The sequence below is a fragment of the Miniopterus natalensis genome, chromosome 6 (genome assembly GCF_054644295.1).
Source record: "Miniopterus natalensis isolate mMinNat1 chromosome 6, mMinNat1.hap1, whole genome shotgun sequence".
NCBI classification, from domain to species: domain Eukaryota; kingdom Metazoa; phylum Chordata; class Mammalia; order Chiroptera; family Miniopteridae; genus Miniopterus; species Miniopterus natalensis.
This window is the reverse complement of record NC_142086.1, coordinates 30579756-30598475: the sequence shown is the minus strand read 5'-3', so window position 1 is coordinate 30598475 and position 18720 is coordinate 30579756.

Here is an 18720-nt window from a genome sequence, read left to right as displayed (position 1 = left end):
TATGCATTCTGGCAAGGAAGACAAATTTCTGTATTTTTCTTTGGGAAAATTCTCAAACATACAAAAAGTATTCAATCATGACGTGGTCAAACATAACAAAAAATGCCTATCATATAGAGAAAATGCAGTTGGTATATTTAGTTACTCCTTTCAAGCTGAGCTTTAATGTGGAGCAGGGGGCCACAGCAGAATAATCAATCATTCTCACGAAGTCTAAAGAGACAAGAGACAGAGAAGTTGCAATTGGTATTCTTATAGGTGCAGCAGGTAGGAAGCACATTCTTGAAAAGGAAATGAAAAATAAAAAAGACGTTTTTGTCCTCTAAGAAATATAGTAATTCATTAATATTCAGTTATCTTACTTGCCTTAAATCCTAGAGAAAAAATATATTATAAAATGATTAGTTCTATTCTAGAGATTTATTTAATGGTTTAGTTATAAAAGTAGGAATAGTTATTTGCTCCAATTCTCAGAGCTGTATTGTGTATGTTGCTGTTGAATTTATAGGGTTTCATGTTGCTATCTATTTGGAGTCAGTTAAGGTAGAAGCTAGTTGTACTCAACTGCACTGTCATGCAAAGGGAGGCAGATGAAGGAATAGTGTGGGTAACTGAGATGAAGTACAATGGGCTTACAAAGCTTGACAGGTTTCTACCCACCTCTGTTACTCTGTGAGTCCCAACACCTGATTGAGGTAGGCTTGATTTATAAGTTTGGATACGCATAGAAGCATATATATACATGTGTGTGTGTGTGTGTGTGTGTGTATTTTTAAGGGTGATTTTGCTTGTTTAAAGAAGGCTTCAGATAAGTTTTCAGTTGCATTTGTGTGTGTGTAACAATTGTATTTCCTACTTTCTTTGATGCCACAGTTGATATAAAGTTGTTTTTTTTAATGTCATATAACGAATTCATTTTCTTAAGTTTCATTTCAAGGTTTACTTTTGTTTTAAAAAATGTATTATTCACTCAAAGGACTGTGGCTAGGTCATTGGTAGAATAGCTAGGAACGTTTATTTCAGTCAGAGCCAAAGAAGATACCCTTTAGTGAAGTCAAGGAGTCCACTAAAATGTCAAGATGACATATTGAATGTTGAATGAGATTTTATAAAAACTTCTGAAAGAATAATTTGTGCAAATAATGTATTTATGCTTAATTATTGTTCTTCAAGACAATTTTATTACCATCAAGACATTTTCCCTTTAATAATCTAAAGCAAGTCCTCAAATTTCTTGTGCTAAGTGTCAGCAAATAATGCCTCTTCTATCAGTATCTCCTTCCAACACAAAAAATATGCACCAGTTTCTGTATGCACACATACATTTGGTCATGGTTTGGAGAAAATTATTCTTCTTAATCATATGATGCCATGCTACACAGTGGCATGTTTTCTTTAATATGATGTCAACAAGGCTTTGTATTTTATCATAAGTGTTGCAAGTGTGTGCTTCTAAAAGATAGTTCCACTGTAATCTACATGATGAATGATACTGACATGAATGACAGACCCACATGGGCTTGTTCTACATGCTGTGGATGACCTAGTGCTGTCTCTATATAGACCCCTTACCATAGTTTTTACTGTTGTCCTGTTTGGAATTTAAAACCACCTTGAGAATTTCATGGTGATCATTTGTTGTTGTTTTGTCTTTTCAAGACAAAAGGAATAAAATATCTGGATTCTTTGCTTATGCAATAACTTCTCCATGATTTACTCTTCCTTCTCATTTACTTTCTAGATAAGTTAAGCTTCGACAAACATCTACTTTCTCTAATTCTGCCACATAATTCATCTGTTTCTTTCTAGCAGTTTATAACTATACCTGTTTTGTGGTATGTCATTTCACTCACATTACTACTTTTTTGTTTGAATTACCGCCCTTTGGTATTTTTACCTCCTAGATAGGCCATGTACAATAATTCATGTTGTTCTTGTTGTTGCACTATTAATGCATGATTAATGGAAAGCCTTTAATAACTGTTAGCTGAATTAAAATGAAACATGAAAGTTAAACCATTAACTATTTAATAATATGTAAACAAACAAAAGAAAATAGTATAATGGTTAATTTTGTCTCAGTCTTTAGAAAGAGATGCATGTATGTATGTATGTATGTATGTAAAAATGTAAATATAAATGCATATACCTTCTAATTGGTAATAATAATAACAGAAAGAAGTCAGAACCAGAAAAATTCAAATATAAAATATAAAAGCAGTTATAAATTTTAGAAAACAGCCCTGCAGGTGTTGCTCAGTAATTACAGCATAGGTGCCAAAGAGTTGCAGGTTCAGTTTCAGGTGAAGGGCATGTACCTGGGTTGCAGGTTTGCTCCCTACCCCAGGTCCGGGGGCATGTGGGAGGCTACCAGCTGATGTGGCTCTCACATCGATGTCTCTTTCTCTGTGTCTCTGAGATGATGACATGGACATATGTCCTCTAACTTCTGCTGTGCTCACTCTCTTCTGTATTGCCACTGCTGTCTCTTTGCTTTGCTTGTATCCTAAGATTTCACTCTTAGGCTTTCTATATAGAAAATAATAGAGCTATCATTACACTAATTCCTGTTTATCACTCATTGAGGATGACTCACTTTTCTTGTTTTAAGTTTCTTTAAATAAGTTTCTTATAATATTTGGAGAAGTGGTCATGATTATAAATTGAGATCTTGTTTGCAGTAGGACAAACCACAATTATTTGCCATAAAGTTGAATGAAAGGAAGCTCTTTTTTATTTTTTTAATGAGTTAAGAGACAATTGCAATGTTGTTTTCATTTGAATAGAAGGCAATTGAACTGGAGGCAACCTTAAACATAGAATTAACTATGCAGACTTCATTGATTCAAGAAAGAAACCTTCCTTTTGGGGTCTTTGAAGGCAGACATACCTTAACACTAGTGTGTAAACAAACTTTCACCAAGTAGCTTTAGATGTGTGCAGCAGGAGTAGACCACACAACACTCTTGTCTTCTCACATTTCTCCTGAAATGAGTTCTTACTCTTATATAAGAATGAAAATTTTTGCACTGAGAGGCACAAAGAGTCTCAGACAGGTGGTGGGCTGTGACATAGATATGTCCAATGCTGCCCAAGTTTTACAGATGTGGAAACAGAATCAGAAAGTGTAAGTGTTGGTAACTGTAATAGAATCAAGATACAAATTCAGACCTATCCATCTTTCTTGAATGTAGTTTTTTATAATTTTCCTTAGATCAGTTGCTCTCAGTTAGGGGTTATTTTCCCCCCAGAGGACATTGACAACATTTGGAGTTTGTCGTTGTTGTTGTCACAAGCAGAGGGTGCTTTTAGCATCTTATGGGTAGAGGTCAAATCCTGCTAAACATCCTGCAATGCACAGGACAACATCCCATTCCCACCTCCAACAAAGAAATATCTGAGCCTAAAAGTCAATAATGCCAAGTTCAAAAACCTGCCTTAAATGTTATTGATGTGTTTTGATATTACGGAAAGAACCTGTACTTACAGGGGCACTATGAGAGCAGACCGTCTGCCATCCTTGCATTTGCACATGTTATGCTGAGAAAGCAAACTTGCTGGCTGAATGTCCTAGAGCAAATAGACAGTCATTGCTGTGCTTCCCAGAATATACAGCTATAGCTCAAGGACGCCTACCTTCCCTTACTGGGTCACTAATCAAGTGAAAGGAACTAAAGCGATGGGTTGTAGCTAGGTCATTTCTTACAACAAACTAATTAAGCCTAATGCATTATATTTCCATTCTATGACAAAAAGAGGTTATTTTTTTTAATTTGAGCAAAGGCTTCTTCTGGCTTCAGCAATATTAAAGGGTCCTCAATAAAGACAAGCCTAATCATAGAAAGGAATACAGATGTAAACAGCTAAAAATAAATAGTGGTTTGCATGTCCTTCTTGGTCTAGCTCTGTTGGCTGGAGCATCATCCCATACAACAAAAGATGGTGGGTTCAGTTCCTGGTCAGGGCACATACCAAAGTTATGGGTTTGATCCCCAATTGGGGTGGATTTGGGAGGCAAACAATTGATCTCTCTCTCTCTCTCTTCCTTTTATTGATTGGTGTAAATCAATAAAAATAAATAGTTTACACATTTTGTCAACACCCCCCTTCTACGGCTATAAACTAAGATGCCCAAACAGAGAAAATTTAAAAGTCTGAGCTTTATTTTTTGACCACTAATAAAATAGTCTCAGATACAAAACTGTCATTCTAGACAAAATCAGTCATCACATATTTATATATGTGTTTAAATATTCTCTAAAGAATTATTTTAATGACTAAATAGTGTTTTGTTTTATGGTCATAATATTGTTTTCTTAATACATCTTTGTTTTTGAACTTACAACTTCATAATTTTCAAATTCTAAAAAATCCTTCATAGAACATCCATATAGAAAAATCTTTGTTCACAAACAAATTACCATCTTTTAAATAAATCTCTGGGAATGACATTGCTCTTATAAAATGAATGCATCTTTAAATAATTATATATATAATATTTATATATATAATTATTATATATATATATATATAGTGGCCTACAAAAAAACTTGTGCTAATTTATACTCCCAAAGCAGTGAATGGCATTTTAAATGACTGGTGAATGCTTCTCTCTGAGCTTTCTCCAGAGTAAAAGCGTTGTGGCTCATTAATCAAACATTCACGCATTTGAGAACTCTAGTTGTATACTATATAGAGCTTAAAAATTACTTAAATGATATAGTCTCTTCTTTTAAAGCATTTACTACTTAAGAATATCAAATAACTAGAAAACAGTTGTAAAGCAGAAAATAAAGTTCAAGATAGCATTTATTCCCCAAACCTTTAAGAAATGTACAGTGATATAATGTGATGATTGAAAAACTGTTTCAAAGTTGAAAAATTAAATATATTTTGAAGACATTTATAAGTTTAAATAAACTCAAAAGACTGCAAAGAACATTTCAAGTACTAAAAATGGCAAGTATTTAGAGAAAGCAGTGAATATGTGCTAGATAGAGTTCCTACAGAAGTGGTTCTGTAAAGAAAGTTATCATTGGAACCAATGGAGGTGGCAATAGAATAGTGACTTTGCATGTGAACTGTGGTTCAAGAGTGGTAAAGGCTAAAGTCTTATCTTTAACAGACTTGGCATGCTTGCCCAGGAGTGGGGCATCAAGTCTTCCCGTAAAATAAGGAAACTGGGAGGAAATTCTGACTAAAATGACCAGCAAAAGAAATGATGAAAGAGCAATATTGTCCCCAATAAGAGCAGAGGGACAATATGTCTGTACCTTTCCCCCCCTTACTAAAGATGAGAGAGCTGTATGTGCAGATGCACACATATTTGAAAGTATATTTTTTAAATCAGCAGACAGAGGTGATTCTGCCTCAGATTTCTAATTTTTAGAATAAATGTCTACTGTCATCAGATCATATATATATACATATATATATATGGAAAAGTATATGAGTGTTACAATTTAGTCCAAAAATATTAACTATTCATGTCACATTGTAAAATTTTAGCAAAATAATGGTATGTTGAAAATAAGGTTCTGTGGCATATTTATCTTCGTTTATTTTGATATGTGAAGTCTTTTCTATATATTTTTTCCAGATCACAAAATAACAAATGCCTAATGAAGAAAATTTGAAGTATATAGAAAATTATAAGGAAGAATATAAATTACCCATAGTCCAACTACCAAATTAAACTATACAATTGTGAATCACAGAATGAATGTTTCTTTACCAGTATACTCATTATAGAGATTAATTGAATCTCATTCATTGAAATTTATACTGCTTGTCATATTTGCTTGTGTTATTCCGGATCTTCTGAGAAGGACTTCAAGATGGGATTAAACCTGTAAGATTTATTGGAAAAATGTGAAGCGAGCAAGAGGAGGTTACACTTGCCATTGGACCACGATGCGCTTCAAACCGTGTGCAAGAGAAATGAAGAGAAAGATGGAAGGAAGAAATGCTGTAGAATACATGGCAGTTCTAAATTTTGCCAGGTCTGCCTGGGATTTATGGAACCGAAGACACCTACGTGGCAAGTGGCATGTGTCCTGATTATAAATATGCCTTCCTTTGCCTTCACCCTGTTCAGTCATTGGAGGGAACAGCCTGTGGAAAGGGCCACAGCAGCAGCAGCTCACTGACCGACTGCAGATAGCGGCGGCGAGACAGCAGGACACCTGACAAGTGCGTCTTCATGGACACCCCGTTGGTTTGCAAGTGTTTAGGATCTTGTTTTGCAATAATGCTCTTTAAAAAATAAAACCTAAATTGAAGCTTCCTATGCTTCATCATCCTAGTCTTCTTCTACCTCACTCTAAAAAAGGAATCATTAACGAACATTTGGTGATGAAAATTCTTAAGGTGTTTTAATTTCACTTCAGTATGCTGTTATAACCACAAGCATTACATACTAAAGTTTTGGAGGTTTTATAATATAAGTGTATAATATTTTATTGTGCATATCGTACTGTGTAACACTCCTTTCAGGGGGCATTTTGTTTTGAGGATGTGTATGTAGTGACACATGCAATTTGAGTTTAGTACTGTATTTTCACTGCTGTGTGGCTGTCCATCCTATGAAAACAGCACCATTTATTTATCTTATTGTAGACATGTAGATTGTTTCTAATATTTTATTCTAACACACAGTACTGTAATAATCCTTCTTTGCATTTATCCTTGTGTGTATTTTGGAGCATTTTTTGGTAAATACATCTTGAAGTAAAATGCCAGAGTTCCAGGTTTGTTTTGTTATTTAAAAAAAATTAAAACGTTTTTTCTAGCCTCTTGGATAAGACTATTTTCTCTATTCCTAGTATTCTGAGATATTATTTTTAAACATGAACGTATGTTGGATTTTGTCAAGAGCCTTTTTTATACTATTGATATAATATTGTGATTTTTAACCTTTAGCTTGTTGATGTGATATATACATTTATTGTTTTTTGGCTATTGAACCAGCCTTGCAAACCTGGGATAAATCCCACTTAGTCATAGTGTATGATTATTTTTATACATTGTTGGATTCAATTTGCTAATATCTTGTTCAGGATTTTTGCATCTATGTTAGAAAGAGTTGTGGGTGGATACTTTTCTTATAATTTTTTTGGGTCTCATTTTGGTATTAGGATAATTCTAGTTTCATAGGATGAGTTAGGAAGTATTTTCTGTGCTTCTGTCTTCTGAAAGAGATTGTAGATAATTGATATAATTTCTTCCTTAAGTTTTGGTAGAATTCACCAGTGAATCTATCTGGGATTGCTTCTTTCTTTTTCTCTTTAAAGGGGTTATTATTTATTGACTCAATTTTCTTAATAAACCTATTCAGATAATTTCTTCCAGTATGAGTTTGGCAGATTGTGTCTTTCAAGGAATTGGTCCATTTCATCTATGCTGTGAAACTTGGAAGCATAGATTTGTTCACAGTAATGTATTATTATCCTTAATGTCAGTTGAAAAAGTAGCACTAGTTTAATAGTTAATATGTTGGTAATATCCTAAATGTCTACCAACATATTAATGCATAAATTTATTCTGCCAAAATCTTTTAATGGATTTTTGTACAGTAAAATTGAGTGAACAACCAGGATAAATCTCTCTTACACCTAATGCTGAGCAAAATTAAGCAAATTGCAGAAGAATACATCTAACATTATTTAAAATTATAAATATTAAATACACTTAAATCTATGCCGTATTTAGAGAATAGAAGTGTATTTCATAAAATACAAGATAGTGATTACTAAAAGATGCATGTATTATATATATATTTTTTATTCAAAGAGTGATATATGGGAGGCTTCAAGGTTTTCAATGGTTGTTTTCCAAGCTGTGGGTTAAGTAAAATAGTTTTGATTACATTACTGTTTGTAACTTTTTTTTTTGCTATCTGATGTGCAATAATACTCTTTTTAGACAGGCTTCTAAAAATGTTTAATAAATATTATTTGATAGTAAGTTGTGTTTTATTTACCCAACGTTTTTAAATTTATATTTTGACTCAGATATAACTGGTTTTGGTGCATGATGTATTATATCTAACTTTAATTTTTTTCTATAAAATCTTTTGTCCCATCACCTTTATTAAAAGCTTTTCCTTCATCAATTATGGTATGGTCTTCATTATATTAAACATTTATAGATTCTATTTCTAGACTATGAATTATATCACATCACTTATGACAATACTCTCATTTCAGTCCTCATTATTTTAATCATTTTAACTGTACTGTATTTTAATTTCTGGTGGAAAGGCTCTGTCTTTCACATTTTAAAAATAATTTATGAACTATTGTCACCCATATATTCTTCCAGATGAATTTAAATTTTTTCTCAGATATTAGTTTTATATAAAGTAAATATATATTAAATCTTAGGCTTTTATGTTCTGTAATGATTGGATTTCAGTCAGCATTAAGGTCCTTAAATTTGAAGATTGTTGTTTTTTATAACACATATTTCATCTTATTTTCTTTATTTATAAAAAATGAAATATAATTTGTGATTTTCCCCTTCTGGGTTAAAAATATCACAGAGTTTACTCATCCTCACTTCTATTTTATAGTAAATATAAAATAACATTAATGTTTCTATCACTGTATATGTTTCTGGTTTAAAATGTCTGAGTTTGTTCAATAAGTTATGCATAGGATGGACTAGGAACATGAGAAGCTTGAATATGATAAATAAGACTAAGTTTATACAAGTAAAAATAAAATGAAGCAATAGCAGTAAATAAGTAATTGGTAACTGAGGTTACAATGGAAAAAAAAAAGCAAAGCAATCCACTGACTAGGAGATATGGAGAAAAGAATGACCAGCATAAAGGTTGCAATTGTTGAAAATCAGCATAAATATTTAATACTGGATATTGATATTTTTAACATTTCACTTATTTCTTCTTTCTATTTTACATATCAAACAGTATAGATATAGCATCACAACAACAGATGCCAACTTTAAAATTATAAGTATGTTGCAAACTGGTCCCCTTTTTGAAGGAAGTACAGTATTAACAATGTGAACACTGAAGTTCTGCATTAGTTGTGGAATAAAAATAAAGAAATTTTTATGATAAGACAATGTGGAGAAAAATTAAGTCTAGAAATTCAGGAAATTTGTTGCGGAACCTGTCAAACATTAAATTATTCTCTTACAATTATGTCTCTGCAATGCATGTCGTTAGAAAGTCTCTGATAGAAGAGAAAATGGAGGTCAGCTTCTCCTTGTCTTTTATAGAACAGAGAGTTACACCATTATGAATTAAGATGAAAGATTACTGTCATAACTAAATGACTAACTCATAACCATCACAGTCCTGATCACGATGGTGATGATCATGATAATGATTAATACAGGATTATTAATCTTATATAGCTTATCATTGGACCTGTGTTAAGCATTTTGTCTAACCATTTATTACAGCTGGTTATACCATAACACTAAAGGAGATACACTTATGGATATGGCAGCTTGTAAAGCACACATTTCTCAGTTTTAAAGTCAGGGAGTGCAGTTTTGACCTGCCAGCTATCTTGCACTTGAACACAAGGTGCATCTACATTGAATGTGTGCATGATTCATTACAACCAATATTTATTCATTCAACAAATATTAGCTTCTAGGCACAACATTGTCTCTTCATAATTTGTCAGTGGAGATATAGCTTACATGTCCATCAATCAGCACTACAACAATGTAGAGTTTTCTTTTGTGAAAACTTTTAGTAAATGACAGTCCAGTATTTTTAGTGTTCTCCTAGTCTTATGACTACATTTGGTACTTTCAAATTTTTATATGCAATTATATACTATGATAGAATGCAGAAACTTTATTAGAATACATTTTAGATATAGGGTTATCTGATCCTGTACTTAAAAGTTCAAAATTTCTATAATTGGTTTGAATGAAATAATAAAATTTATGCTCATAATGTGTACTGATAAAACTTGTAGGGTAAATCCATTAGTTCCATTACAAATGCAATAGTAACAAACTTTTCATGTGTCTATTGACCATCCATATGTCCTCTTTGCAGAAGAGTATGGCAGCTGTCAAAGGAGGGGAGGGTGGTTGGGATGGGGGATCTGGGTGAAAAAGGCGAAGGGAGTAAGCAAAGATAAAACCCCTCGGAGACGCAGACAGCAGTGTGGTGATTACCGGAGGGACAGGAGGGGTGAGAGGAGGTAGAAGGGGGTGGAGGGGGGTAAATGGTGATGGAAGGAGACTTGACTTGGTTGGAGTGGTGAACACACAATGTAATGTACAGATAATGTGTTATAGAATTGTACACCTGAAACCCATATAATTTAATTAATCAGTGTCACCCCAATTAATTCAATAAATTTTTAAAACATAATAAAATCTTTAGAAATCATAAGAAAACAAACTTTTCATTGGTTTGAAAATCAAGCACAATAAAACTAGAACATTTATATAAAGCTCAAGGTAAAAGGTTCCATTTAGTCTAAAAATTCTGCATAATTATAAGTATAAAGTACCTAGGTAACACAGGAAAAGATAAAATTAAAAATGCCTCAAATCAGGGATAGTAAGAAATTCCTGAACTTTGCACAAGCCCATAGAAAGTTAGGGGGTTTGCAGAGAGCTGTATCTTCAAACTGGGCCATACAATGAAGAAAAATTGCAAATATAAGACTGTGAGAAGGTATCAGTAAGCTATAACAAATGTTTAAGTGGCTCTCATTCAGGAAATACATTTTATAACTCTAAAACCATCAAGTGTGAATTATAAATAAATTATTTCCCTTCGGCGTAAAAATTTCCTCTAAATAAATGTATGTAAATTTTATCTTATTCCAAATGTTACTGGTCTTCCCTAAGATGTATTGATTATTTCATTCTTGAACCAACATTTACTCATTCAACAAATGTTACTTGTTAGACATTGTGTTGTCTCTTAATAGTTTATCAGGGGACATAAAGCTTAGATGGAAGTGGGACTAGTTGCAGTGGGGAGCTCTCTGCAGCGGAAAGGGAGAGTTCTCAGGTTGACCATGGAAGCTTATGGAATGTTTGCTTTCGGGGGAGATTTGCTGCAGTTGCTTCCTCTGTTTTTCTTCTGTAGTTGTCAATGAAAAGGAATACTCTGAACATAGTGGATGAAAGAGAATCAGCTACCTAAACCCTGAGATTTTTGATGCTTTGCTCTTGATGTATTTGTGCAGCTTTTTGGAGAAAGGTGAATGGGAGGCTAAATTCCTTAGGCTGCATCTAACCCCAGGGTTCTACAAGTAAGATTATACAAACACCAAAGGAAGGAATATTTTTTAAAAATAACATTTTGAATAAAATGTTGTTGAAACTTCTTCCCTTGAAAGGGAAAGTTTTAAATTTTTCCCCCCACCAGGAATGGAACGTGTCTATTCACATGCAAAGTAAATAAACATAATTAAATTTATATGCTAGGACATGTGTTTCGTTGTTCTATGTAGGATGACTTGTCTGTGATAAAACAATTGACAGCTCCTGGATATAGCTATGATTTTCTTTTTTATCAAATGTTTTTGTAAAGAAGTGCTTTGAAATGCTAAAACACATTTTAGAACATTTTTATAAGTAAGCCAGGCTTCAGTGAGTCAGTTCAGAGTGGATTGCATTTTCTTTATTTTGGCATGTCTACACAGCAGGGAGGAAATGCAGTGGACAGTCTGTGCCAAGCGACACGCCGCCACCTCCCTTAGGGGGCAGCTCTTGGCCTGCTGTCATCGCCACAGCATCCTAAAGGGTCTCAAGTGGAGCCCAATGGAGAAAGCACAGGTGAGCTTTGCTTCCTGCAACTCTTTACACCTCCCATAATCTCTAAGCATCCTTCAGGATGATTCTGGAGGAGGTGGAGGTGTTTGCCTGTGATCTGGGGGGCTTCCTGTGACTGCTGCACTTTTAGATCAGAAGTTTGAATACCCTGCTCCTCACAGTGTGGTCTCGGCACCAGAAGCCTCAGCATCGCCGGGGAACTGGAAGAAACTCAAACCTCCCCACCGTCAGAACCTGCTCACTGAGTTACCCACACTCGTCTGAGAAGCAGGGCTCTGATCTGCGCCTTTTGTCTTTTGTCTGGGGAAAATGAGGGTAATAGACTTCAAAGAGAGTTGGGAAAGCTGTATGTGCAGTGAGTGTCAGTAACTTACATTTATTGAATTTTTATAATGCCCAGCGAATGTTCTAATATAAACATTATCTCTTTAAATCTTCACCATATGTGTTTTCAGTTGAAAACTATCATGATCATTTCACTGTCGAAGTAATGCATAAAAAGTTCAGCTATATTGCCCAAGACCATGCTCAGAACCAGTCCTCAAGCTTTCTTGCTAGTTCCAGTTCTCAAAATTCAGAGTCTGATAAATTGCCTCTTGGTGCCTCATTTTCTCTCCTTCCTTTTGATGTAGAACCTTTATGGTCAGGTGAAAACAGAGTCACATTAGTGGGTTGGAAAGTATTTTTTTCTCAATAGGTGTCTTTTCATACTACTAGAATATTGATGTGAATTAAATTCTAATAAAAAGTAAATTATTAGAAATATTACCAACAATTGCTAACTCTAGTCTTCATATTAATGTGATAGGTCATTTTCAGAAAACTACTTTATTAAAAAGTGTCTTGTGTCTGAATTTTTTTCACACAATTAAGTACAACCTGCAATTCCACACTGATATTTTATAGGCAATTAATTATTCCATGGTGTATTTAATGGACTTAGAATGACATAATCATTAAAATTTGAACAAAGACTACCTGGAAATGACTTTTTCTCCTTCTAAAAATTTAAATTCTTGCTAACTATGGTAAATAGACAATGCTTAATTGAATAAAATATAGGATTATGGATTTCTGTTTTTTTTTCTCCCAGAGTTTTTCCTTTTTCATGAGTACAACATGTATTTCACAATTACGGTTAATACAAAAATAAAATAGAGAAAAAATATTTTGCCCTGGCCAGCATGGCTCAATTTGTTATCCTGTGCACCAAAAGGTCGCCAATTAGATTCCTGGTCAGGGCACATGCCGGGGTTGAAAGCTCGATCCTTGGTAGGGGGCTTGCAGGAGGCAGCCGATCAATGTTTCAATCTCACATCCATGTTTTCTCTCTCTCTCTCCCTCTCCCTTCCTCTTTCTTAAAAAAAAAAAAAAAAAAAAAAAAAAATCAATCATTTATTCATATATATGTGTATATATATATATATATTTAAGAATATATGTGTGTGTTTGCCACACAAATAAAATACAAAGAATCCATGTAATTCAAATATAAATATATTAAACAACCAAATTCATTTACCTAATTCAAAAAATTCTACATTCTTGCTGGCCTCAGTGTGGTGTGACCCTTAACTCATGTACTAAAAATTGGAGGCAATAAAACTATTAAATGCTTCACAGCAGATACCCCAAGATATTATCTATACATGCTGATTTTTTTCCCTAAATAACCTTTTTTATGTCAATAAAAATGTGATAGGGTAGGAAATATAATCAGTCAAGTATAGCTATCTATACTTGATATCTACACCAATATCTCTTATGACATCAATGCATTAGGTATATTATTTACTTTCAATATTGAATCCAAAGTGTGTAGAGTATGCTCTGATTAAAAGCTGCTGAAGACAAAGCTCCTCAGCCATTGTACATACTTTTTTTTAATTTGACTTCCCTTCCAATTCTCTTCAAAATGTTTGCATTCCTCTCAGAATTACACATACACACACACACGCAGACACACAATTGGGATCTCATTCTCCCCTACCTTAATTTTTCTGTTATTTGCATCTTTGAAATGTTATAGAAAGTTGTGATATTATCCATTGATAACTGAGCACCTACATTTTTAGAGAAGTGAAAAGTATAAAATCAGATATTAACTTTTAGTAGGCCTTATACAAATAATTAGAACTATGAAGGCTTGTATGTCAGAAGTGATAGCACATTGTCCTTACTTAAGCATAACCGTTGCTTAAGTTTGTTGTTCCTAGATGCTTTCTATTTCTGGGAAGAACTAGATAACACAAGATTATTTTAAGAATTGCTTGGATGGCAGTAGCTGAGGTGTGACAAGGGTAAGTTAAATTATAGTTTCTTCACACTTTCCCAAAACAAGCTCTGCTTATCTTTAATGTATTTGTCTATATTCTTTGGTATGGTTTTATTGGAAAAGGTTGAGAAAGAGAGAAGGCACAGAGATTTTTAACATATCCTCTGCCCTCAAACACGTGTACCTTTTCTTATCAATATCCCCCACCAAAGTTAAAAACTAATTGTACATTAGTTTAACAAATTAGTTGTACAAAAGTTGTAACAAATTGTACATTTGTTACAATTGATGAAGCTAAACAGACACATTATTATCACTAAAGTCCAGTTTACATTAGGGTTCACTCTTGGTATGACACATTATATGGATTTGGACAAATGTATGACCACAGCTATCCACCACTGTAGTATCATACAAGAGTATTTCACTGGCCTAAAAACTCTCTCTGCTTTGCCTATTTGTCTCTTCTTCCCTTTTAATTCTTGGCAACCACTGATCTTTTTACTGTCTATGTACTTTCGCCTTTTCTGGACTATCATATAATTGGAATTATACAGTATACACATTTTTCAGATGGCCTTCTTTCACTTAGTAATATGCATTTAATTTTTTCCATGTCTTTTCATGGTTTGATAGGTCATATCTTTTGAGCACTAAATAATACTCCACTGTCTGGATATAACACAGCTTATTTATTCATTCATCTACTAAAGACATATTGGTTACTGCCAAGTTGGATGATTATGAGTAAAGCTGCTGTAAACATCAGTGTGCAGGTTAGTGTGTGAACATAAGATTTCACTTCATTTGGGCAAATACCAAATATGGATAATATGATGAAGAAGTTTAGCTTTGTAAAAAACTACCAAACTGTTCTCAAAAGTGGCTGTACTATTTTGTATTCCCACCAGAAATGAATGAGAGTTTTATTATTCCACATCCTCTACACCATTTGGTATTGCCAATGTTCTGGATTTTGGCGTAACTAGGTAGTGTTAATAAGTGTGTAGTGGCATCTTGTTGTTTTAATTTACATTTCTACAATGACAAATAATATGGAGTGTTTTTTTCTAACCTTATTTGCCATGAGTAAATCGTGTCAAGGTCTTTGCTCACATTTTAATAAGACTGTTTGCTTTTCTATCGTTGATTTTGAGTTACTTACATATTTTGAATAACAATCATTTATCAGATGTGTATTTTGAAAACATTTTCTCACAGCCTGTGGCTTATCCTTCAATTCCATTGACAGTATCTTTTGCAGACCAACAATTTTAATTTTAATGAAGTCCAACTTATCAGTTATTTCTCTCATGGATTGTGCTTTTGGTGTTGTATCTAAAAAGTCATCAACAAACCTAATGCCTTCTAGACTTTTCCTTATGTTACCTTTCAGGAGTTTTATAATTTTGCATTTTACATTAAGGTCTTTGATTCATTTTGAGTTAATTTTTGTGAAGGGTGTAATGTCTTTGTCTAAGTTTTTTTTTTTTTTTTTTAATGTGGATGTACAGTTATTACAACACCATTTGTTGAAAAGACTGTCTTTGTTCTATTGCATTGCCTTTGCTCCATTGTTAAAGATCAGTTGACTGCTCTTATATGTGTCTATTTCTGGTCCTTCTATTTTTTCCCTTTGATCTCTGTCTATTCTATTGTCAATACCATGGTGCCTTGATTACTGTAGCTTTATAATCTTGAAATCTGTTAGTATCAGGCATCTGACTTCATTTTTCTTCTTCAATATTGTATTGGCTATTCTGGGTCTTTTATCTCTGCATGTAAACTTTAGAATGAAATTGTCAGTATCCACAGAGTAACTTGCTGGGATTTTGATTTTGATTGTATTGAATCTATAGATCAAGGTGGGAAAAATGACATTTTGACAATGTTAAGTCTTCCTATCCATTAGCATTGAAGACTTCTCTGTTTAATTCTTTGATTTCTTTCATAAGAGTTTGTAGTTTTCCTCATATTGATCTTGAACATAGTTTGTTAGCTTTATACGTAATGAAATAATGTAAAGTATTTCATTTTTGAAGGTGCCGGTGTAAATGAATTGTATTTTTAATTTTGTTTTACTTGTTTATTACTGATATGTAGGAAAATGATTGGCTTTTATATATTGACCTGGTATCATGTAACCTTCCTATAATTGCTCATTACTTTCTGAAGGGATTTTCTTGTATTCTCCCAGATTTTAAACACAGACCATCATGTCATCTGAGAACAAAGGCAGTTTTTTTCTTTATTCTAACTGCTTTTCATATAATTTCCTTATTATAGTACCCAAGACTTTCATTATGATGTTGAAAAGCAGTGGTAAGTGGTGACATCCTTGCCTTATTCCAGATCTCTGTGGGAAAGCTTCAAGTTTCTCATTATTAATATGATATTAGTTGTAGGGATAAAAATAGATATCCCCTATCAAATTGAGGAAGTTCCCTCCAGTTCTAGTTTACTGAGGGTTTTTAACATGAGTGTTGATTTTTGTTAAATACTTTTTCTGCATCTATTGATGTAATACTGTTTTGTTTTGTTCCTTTTTGATATGATGGATTATATTACTTGCTTTTCAAAATATGAACCAACCGTGCATACCTTGAATAATTCCAACTTGGCCATTATGTATAATTATTTATTCATACATTGCTGTATTTGATTTTTAAATATTTTGTTGAGAATATTATATCTATATTCTTGAGGGATATTGGACTACAGGTTTCTTTGCTTGTACTATCATTGTCTCATTTTGAAATGAAGGTAATACTCCCTCATAGAATGACTTTGTAAGTATTCCTTCAGCTTCTATCTTCTCAAAGAGGTTGTAGAAAATTGGCATAGTTTCTTCCTTAAATTATTGGTGCAACTCACTTGTGAACTCATCTGATTGTGTTGCTTTCCATTTTGGAAGACTATTCATTAATTCAACTTGATATAGGCCTCTTCAGATTGTTTAATTCCTCTTATGTGTTTTGGCAGATGTGTTTTTCAAGAAATTGTTTGATTTTTATCCATATTATCAAATTTGATGCATAGGACTGTTCATAATAATCTTTGATTATCCCTTTTCTGTCCTTTGGATTTGAAGTGATGTCTCATATTTCAATTTTGATATTAGTAATAGGTGGCCTTTCTCATTTTTCATAGTTATTGTGGTTAGAAGCATATTGATTTTGTTGTTTATAAAATTTTAAAATAAAAAGGTAAAGAAATTACTCACTAGGAAGTTGGCATTTAAAAGAAAAAAAGAAAAGACTTTTAGGAGCAAAAGTGTGAGTCATATGTGCCTCTGTAGCAAATGTGTTTCAGGCAGAGAAAATAGCAAGAGGAAATCCTTGAGTTTTAAGCTTGCCTGGTGTGCTCCAGAAATATGAATTATGCTATAATGATTAAATTGAGTGAAGATGATATGAGAGACAGTATAAAAAGAGATTGGAGAGGTTATGGAAAGTGCCTGGATTTCATTGAGCATTTAATGTAAATGTAAGTGGTGGGATATTCTTTTTTAAGTAAAATGAAATTTCATTGGAAATTGTTGAGCTTTTACATTAAAAAAAACCTCAAAAACCCCGGTTTTTGATGAAAATGGAGAGAACAATACTAAGAGTTATTAGCAGATCAGAAGGCATTTTGCAACGATCCATGGGAGAGAGAATGGTGGCTTGGACCAGGCAGGGTCTTAGCAGCAGAAGCTATGAAAAGTGGCTGTGCTATAACCATTAGAATTCGTTATTTTTAAAACATCTCTAAGTAAAATATTTGTGTGTGTGTGTGTGTGTTGACTTTGTAGAGAAAAAGAAATGGGAGTAGTACAAAAATAATAACTAACACTTATGAGTGCTTATTATCTGTCAAGCACTGTCTTATGCGCTTGAGATGTATTTACTTAATCTTGATAATAACCATTTACAGTAAGTACTATATATGTTATGACTACTATAGAGAATATAAACTTTCTGTATATTGTGCTGTGCAAAGTCCCAAAGTTAATAAATGTCAGAAAGGAGAGTACAACCTAACCATTCTGAATCTAGAACTTACACACAGGGCCATTGCTGTTTATCACTTGCCTCCTGAACATAACTGTGGAGAGAGGAGAACTGCAAGAAATGAGCCCGAAACCTTCAGCTTTCTTACAAGCAAGCACAGGAGGCTTTTAATATGTGACGAATTAAATTATACTGTTTAATTTAGAATTTGCAATTATATAATTATAAAAGTAATCATTAAAAGCATTAAAACCAGAAATAGTTAATAATAGCTCCCTCTGGGAGATGATGCTCTAAAGCAAGGGAGTGGGAAGCAGAAGGTATTGTCCTTAAACTGAACTTCGTGGTTATCCCAGAGTCAATGCCCACTTCATATGTTCACTAAGCTCACCCACTGTTTGGAAAACATTTCAACAGTAAGATGTAGGATGATTTTTAAGGGGTAAAAATTATATCGCCAATAGATGGATTTTATAAATGTTAATGGATTCTAACTTTATGAAAGTTAGGATTTTATGAAAGACAGTACTAATTTATATTGTAATTCCAACTCTTTAGCTGGTCGCGAGACTTTTACATAAACTTGAGTCTAGTGTTTGTCCAGGTTTTTGAGAGGTAATATCAGCTGAGTTGCAGACATTTGTCTGCATAATTTGTGGAAGAACAACA